The sequence below is a fragment of the Poecile atricapillus genome, chromosome Z, assembly GCF_030490865.1.
Source record: "Poecile atricapillus isolate bPoeAtr1 chromosome Z, bPoeAtr1.hap1, whole genome shotgun sequence".
Lineage (NCBI taxonomy): Eukaryota > Metazoa > Chordata > Aves > Passeriformes > Paridae > Poecile > Poecile atricapillus.
This window is the reverse complement of record NC_081289.1, coordinates 3,666,987-3,674,129: the sequence shown is the minus strand read 5'-3', so window position 1 is coordinate 3,674,129 and position 7,143 is coordinate 3,666,987.

The window sequence follows — 7,143 nt, the reverse complement described above, 5'->3', positions numbered from 1 at the left end:
GCCCAATGCCTAAATTCGTTCAAATTTTGGTCCATCTCAAGGCCATTTTGGTCTTGAGACGCCATTTATCTTCTAAACTGTATCCTGTACCTTAATTTTGACATGTAACATCTGCAAAAGTGGTACATCTGCTTTATAACACTGATTCTTCATAGTTTCTAATAACTTTAATAACAGTTACAATTTAATTAGCACAAATCAATTCCATTTATTACACAATAATGAATTTCTTTCTAATATCTAATGTAGACCTGCTCTCTTTTAGTTTACAGCCATTCCCCCTTGTCCTTTCACTCCATGCCTTCTCCCAAGTCCCTCTCCAGCTCTCCTGGAGCCCCTTTAGGCCCTGGAAGGGACTCTGGGGTCTTTCTGGAGCCTTCTCCACGTGAACACTGCCAGCTCTCCCAGCCTGGCTCCAGACAGGCTGCAGCCCTTTAAGCATCTTCGTGACCTCGTCTGGACTCACTCCAAAAGCTCCACATTCTTCCTGTGCTGGGGGCTCCAGAACTGAAAGCAGCACTGAGGGTGGAATCTCATCAGGACAGAGCAGAGGCCCAGAATCCCCTCCCACGTCCTGCTGGTCACACTTGAGATGCAGCTTAGGATGTGGCTGAGCTTTCAGGCTGTGAGTGCACATTACCCAGACATTCTGAGCTTCTCATCCACCAGCACCCCAAGTTTTTCTCCTCAGGGCTACTCTCAATCTGTTCGCCCTCCACGATGTGTTTGTGCTTGGGATTGCCTCAACCCAGGTGCAGGACCTTGCACTTGGCCTTTTTGAACTTCACCAGGTTTGCAGAGACCCACCTCTCCAGCCTGTCCAAGCCCCTCTGGATCACAACCCCTATATAAGCACTTTGTAGTTAGTGTCAGTACACGCCACATCCTAGCAGAGGCAAGAACTGGAATTATCCACTTTAATGAGCATGGACTTTTTTGCCTCAGCTGAATTCCACATTCATTGCACTATTTTTGAAACAAAGGCAGAATCCTTTCATGGATTGCCATAGTGAGTAGCATTTCAATGGCACAGCAGCACCATCAGGTGCAAGGCACAGAGGCTGGAGGTATGGAGGGTGATGTATTCAGCTGGGATAGTTTTCCCCACATGGTTCTTTTACAGGAGTTGAATCACTGCAGATTATGCCTGGCTGAAAGGAAACAGTATATTCTGTGGTGTTTAAAGATGTCACACTCATCGTAGAGCTTTTACAAACCAGTGAGTCAGCAGGAGGAACACAATGCTGGTTCCAGCTATTGGGCAGTTACTTAAAACAAAACAAATAGAAACAAACACAAAAAAACAAAACAACCCACTTGTGAATTCAACAGATGCAGTGAATTCCCTGCTTTGCATAGGCTAAAGTGTTTGCACAGAGGAAAGGGGCACTTTTATTAACATAAAGGTCACTGCAGTTCAATTCTTCATTTGAATGAATTATTCAGTATTTCCTTTTAATCTCTTGAAATGTGGATGTCTGTAAACAAATTCTGAAGATGCAGGGAAAATCAGACAAGCAAAAGGCATGTACAATGATGGAAAAGAAACAGAACTGACAACTTTTGGGTGCACAAGGAGCACAGCCAGATTTTAACTCAATGAAGGAATCACACATGAGAACTCAAAATGCCATCTGACTTTTTCAGCCCTTCTCATAAGCGTCTTGCCTTCCCCATGCATGAATGACTTATTGCAGATGTGTTCTGCAGTGCTTAGAGAATGGAGGGGCCTGTCATCTACAAAACCCATCACTGAACCCACTAGATATCCAGGTCCCCAGGTAAAATAAGATAAATTTACTCAAGATGGGATTAGAACACAGCCCAAGTTCTCCTAAATCCATGTGTTTTGTGTTTCCCAGTGGTGTTTCAAAGCCTTCAAAGCTGCTGTCTACTTAGAAAAACTGGTTTTGTGTAATTAGGTATAATGTCAATACCAGCTGTAACTAACTGCTTTATATTGTCAGAATATTGAGATGCTTAGCTTCTTTCAAGAAACTGTAAACCTGAAGTCACCGTAGATGATGTGGCAAAAGGTAATTACACAAAGCTCACTGGCACAGGTCTACTCCCTCCCTCTCTGTATATCTATAAAAACTCAGAATAGACTTGGAAGGACTCTCTAAACATAAGTGGAACATAAGAAATCACGTTTTTCATTTTTCCATACAGATTAATTCATATATGCAAAGACAGAAGCTCCAGAGCTGTACATCCAGCATCTGGATGTTTGAGCTCTGGAGCCAGCTAAAAATCAAAATAGTGGAAAGGAAAAAAAACTATCACAGCATCTTCTGATTAAGAATTTTCTGTGCACAGACTTTTAATTTTCACCAACTCATTTTTCAGTCACAGCTATTTGAGGAGTGCTTTGAGCAGCCATCTCATTACTGATCTTTGTAGCTTATTCTTTTGCAACATCTGTCTTTATTTGCATTTAATTGGCCTGATTGGGTGATGGTCTCACTCTAAATCTTCCCTTTGCTGGTTCTGGGTCTAAAACACTCTTCACTTTTAGGCAGCCCTATTTAGCCAAAACCTGGAACTAACATCTCTTCTGGTTAAAGGGAACACTCTATTTCCAGGAATAACTACATGCTTTGTTTTCATCTAATGAATTCCTGGTGTTTAGTTACTAAAGCCCTTGGGTTTTATTTGCAGCCCTGCCTAAGCACAGAGATAAATCTAAATCCAAGATTCATGTCCACTATAAGCTGCTCCTGATGGAGAGTTATTTAGGCTTGGTACTTTGATCCTGAATCGGTTCTCCTCAGATTGAGAAGAGGGTGAAATAAATCTTTTTAAAGTATAAAACAAGCTAAAATTGTAGAGATTTGCTCATTGCTAGTCTGAGCTTGTTAGCAAAGGAGGGTCTTCCAGAAAACTTCTTATGAACTTTTTAGTTCTTGTGTGCCAGAGAAATGTCCTATTTTCTCAGAACCCCTCTTCCTTGTAACTACAACTTATTCCCATGGCAATGGCACCAGCCTTTTCTTTTTTTTTTATAGTTCACAGAATTTTTTTTTCTCTGAAACAGAAAACCACATTGCAAGTTGATCACCCTTGTGTATGCTTGAGTCAGATTCAAAAATAAAGAAGGGACAAGTTCAAACCCAAACAATGACATGAAAGAAGGCTCTCCAAGACAGAGCTGGCTCACAATCAACCAACTTCCAGTCACATTTCAGAGAAAGACTTCAAGGGGACTTCTCTCAACCATATTTGGTGCTACTGTACTGGCTCTAAATTGTTCTCTCCTTAACTCTTTGCATAGAAAATAACAGATCCAGAAATACCCATCTGTAGTCACCTTTTCCTCCTCAAAATACTCATGTCAGTGCTTTCCTGACAAAGGAAAGAAGGAATAGCAGAGAGCAGCCAGGAGAGGGGTGGAACTCTGACTCCAGTTCAGGATAGCAGCCTGATCCTGAGCCTAACTTCAATCACCTGGATAATCACCTTTCTCCTAAAGTTAAACACTAACTCTGTCAACATGGCTATTTAATACCTTCAGTAAGTGTTTATGGCCACCTAAAACACAAATCTAACAGATTCTGCCATCCTGTACCATCAAGAGGAAAAAGCAATTGAACTTCAAGCACCTGAGCTGAATTTAGGACATAAACCAGACTTAAGAAGCAGACTTCATGTAATGCAGTGCACCCCTAAAAATACCACCCCAGACACTGCATTGAAAACAATAGCAGTAAAGAAAATATTTCAGTCTTCATTTTGCTCCTCCTTTTCTAGTTAAATAAGAATTAACAATCTTGTTCTCTGATTTCTTCTTTGCTTATCTTTTTTTGTTGTGCTCCATTCAGCTTCTGGGTCTACTGAAAACAAAATTAATAAGCAGAAAAAGGAGAGTGCCTGCAAGGAAGGTCATCATGGTCAGGGCTCTTCCTGTGGCCCTGAGGTTCCAGAAAACAACCTGTTCATCTCCATCGAGTGCAACTCTTTCACATTAAAGAAAGGTCCCATCAAAACTAACCTTTGAATTGCCCTTTGACCCATGCTGTGTTTTGGATGGTGGAAGTTGTCTGGAAGAACCTCAGCCAGCAAGAGTTTAGTTTAGTTTTTTGTTTTTTGGTTTTTGTTTTTTTTTAATTATTCTTGTAACTGAACCATTGCAGTCCAGGTCTTGTGCAATTTCTTGCTATGGACACAACCAGACAGATATGATTAAAATGTGCCTGTTTGTGGCAAGTCAAGAACCATCTTTGTACTGCCAGATTACTCCACATCTCTTTGCTGATCTATCAGAGTCTCAAAGGTTCGCAGAATCCTGAAGGGGGAAGGGAAGAGCTTCTCTGAAAGAAGCTGATCCTTTCCAAATTTCTGTAAAGTTAAGGACAGTATGAGCTACACAGAGAGCACATGGCCAGTAATTTAAATAGCTTCTTTCCCTTTTTCCCTTGTTCCCTTGTTCCTTTGTTCTTGGAATCAGCAGATGGTGATTTTTCTTCAGAGTCAAATCCCAGCTGATGGTCAGGCATTGCCCAATTCCCTTGAATTATTTGTAATACTTCCACAAGCAACACTCACCTGTCACAACTCAGTCTGACTGAGTGTGGACCATATTAACTGGGATCTGATTCCCTTTTGTTGAAAATTGCTCTAAGACCACAACCTGCTGCTGGAACTTTTTTACAAAGATTTTTCCTGAGAAAACAAGGAATTAAAGAAGATGCTTTGTAGCTCTAAGTGACCAAGCCTGCTGATTTGTGCCCATCCTTGTGGGTCTGTAAGCCCCATCAAGGTCGCTCACAGCATTTTTATTGTGCCCACCTGGATGAGTGTTGCACTTAAAGCACATTTCCAGTGTGCCTATTTGATTCTTATACATTTGAAATCTGCTCTCCAAATGAGTTGCTTTAATTAGTTGTTTGAGTGGAGTTTTCTGCCAGAAAACTCATTTGCTAAAATATGCATAGAAGGTAAATGCAGAAGAATATCAGTTGTGAGTGTGTCTAGAAATTAGAGTGAATATCCACTGCACTGATTTGACAGTAATTGCTGTGATGTATTAAATCTGGGGCATTTTTATGCCTGGAACCATGATTCCTGAGTACTGAAGTTGGCTGAGTCTGTTCTATACATCCACTTGTACAGCTGCTGTATCCATTTAAGGTCGGGTATGAAAGGAAGTAATTTTTATCCAACAGCCATTTGTTGGTAACAATAAAATCAGCTGGAAATCACAGCTCATTTCCTGCTGCTGAGAGGCCTCACCAATAGGTCCCAACCCTCACACTATTCCCTGCAGAGAAGCCTCAGGATGGATGAGCAAGGTTGTTCTCATCTCAGATCCACAGGGTGGGAATCATGCACGATTCCAGGCCTCCTCTGAGGTCAGGGGGAGAAAAAGCTACCATCCCTGCTCAGGGCAACACAACAGGGCACTCACATCCCCCTGAACTGTTTCATGATTAAGTAGTTGGACTCAGTGAGGCCTTGTTCATGATCCTATGATTCTATGATCATGTACTCAGGGAGGGTCACAATTGACTTTTTTCTCTCTGAATCTCCTGTGTGCTGCCTGTACAAGAGCTGCACGGCTGGGAAATATGACAATTTATATCACATCTTATATCTTTCTAAACTCTTTAGCCCTCTCCTTGAGGTGCCCATGTCATTAAACACAATCCCCAAACCCTGTGGCTGGAAAGGGGAGACTTTTCCAGAAGTTCTCCAGCTGTATTATCTTTTCCCACACTGGTATGGCTTTGTGGGAAGCAAGGCAGGAAATGCCAGTACAAAACCTTCTTCTCACTCATGGTATTTGTTTGCATTTTTCTTGTCCCTGTGTCAACCTCTCCTGTTTTCCATCTGGATTATAAAATTTCCCATCTTTCCAGTGCACTGGAGTTAAAATCATTCACACTAATGAGTGAAATAAATGTGCCAGGGGATGCTGCCATGTACTGGGACCTCCTTGAATGTCATGGTTTGACTCTGTGGCTTGACCCAGTCAGACTGAAGGCCGTGAGCAAACTGCCAGCTGGGAATGGTCCCTGGACTAGACTAATTGCCAAATGTGGGAATGGTTTGGAGGTAACTTAGTAGAAATAAGTCAAATTTATTTCTTGGCAAATTTATTTTCAATACGCCAGGGAATGTTTTAATATTTCACAAACATTGGCAGTGGCCAATAATATTTCCAGCACCGTTGACCAGTTTTATCTGCATAATTATACGTGGGGTATATATACCTGTACTGGTGTGCTTGTGTCCAGGAGCACCTGGTCCACAGTGGGAATTCCTAATTATCCCTCAAAGCAGGTCATATAAATGAGTAAATGATGCTCAGTCTCGTCCCTTCTTCAAAACCATGGTGTCTGATCTCACAGTTTTCCCAAAGAGTGGTTATGACACACATATTTTGCAACCAGCAGCAAATCTGTCACTGCTTCAAGTCTAGCCAAATGTCACCTGGTTTCTCTTGCAAATGTCTAGTGTAGGTGTAAGTCAAAAACAGGGCATTGAGGTGACAGCATGGTAGGAATGACACAGAATGACAAATACAAATGTTGCTGTGAGCAACTTTTTTGTACATGTAGGTTGACTAGGCAAGATTTAATCTGGCAGTGCCCTGCTTTTTGAAAAGAGGCCAAAACTGTCTTTAATAGTTTCAAGAGCTTTTTCTGGGAGGGAATTGCTGGTTGGATTTAGTAACATGATAATCAAATCCAGATATAGTTCATCAGACTAGATAATGCAAAGTCTCCATGCACTGAAACTTTACAAGGTCGGAAAAATAATCAGATATCTGGTTTTAAAGGGTGGTTGTAGTGACTTGCCAGACCATTTATGATAGGAATACAAAGAAAGCTGAGGCACCTCATGGGATATGAGTGGCACACACCTTTAATCAACTGTGATTTGCCAAATATAAAAGTACTACCTGGAGACCCTGGGTGGAATGGAGATTGAACCTGGCCTAGACTTTATGCCTCTGTCTTGTGTTGATTCAGTGTTTGCCAATAGTTATTATTTTTCTCAGGAAAGCTGCCAAAGAGATTGAAAATCTGTAGCCTATTCAGTGAAGAAAAAAGCCTCTGTCCCTTCTCCAGAAGTGAACACAAGATGGTGCTGCCATCCACCAGTCGCCAGCGTTGCTTGTAACCTTACACTGCTTCTAAT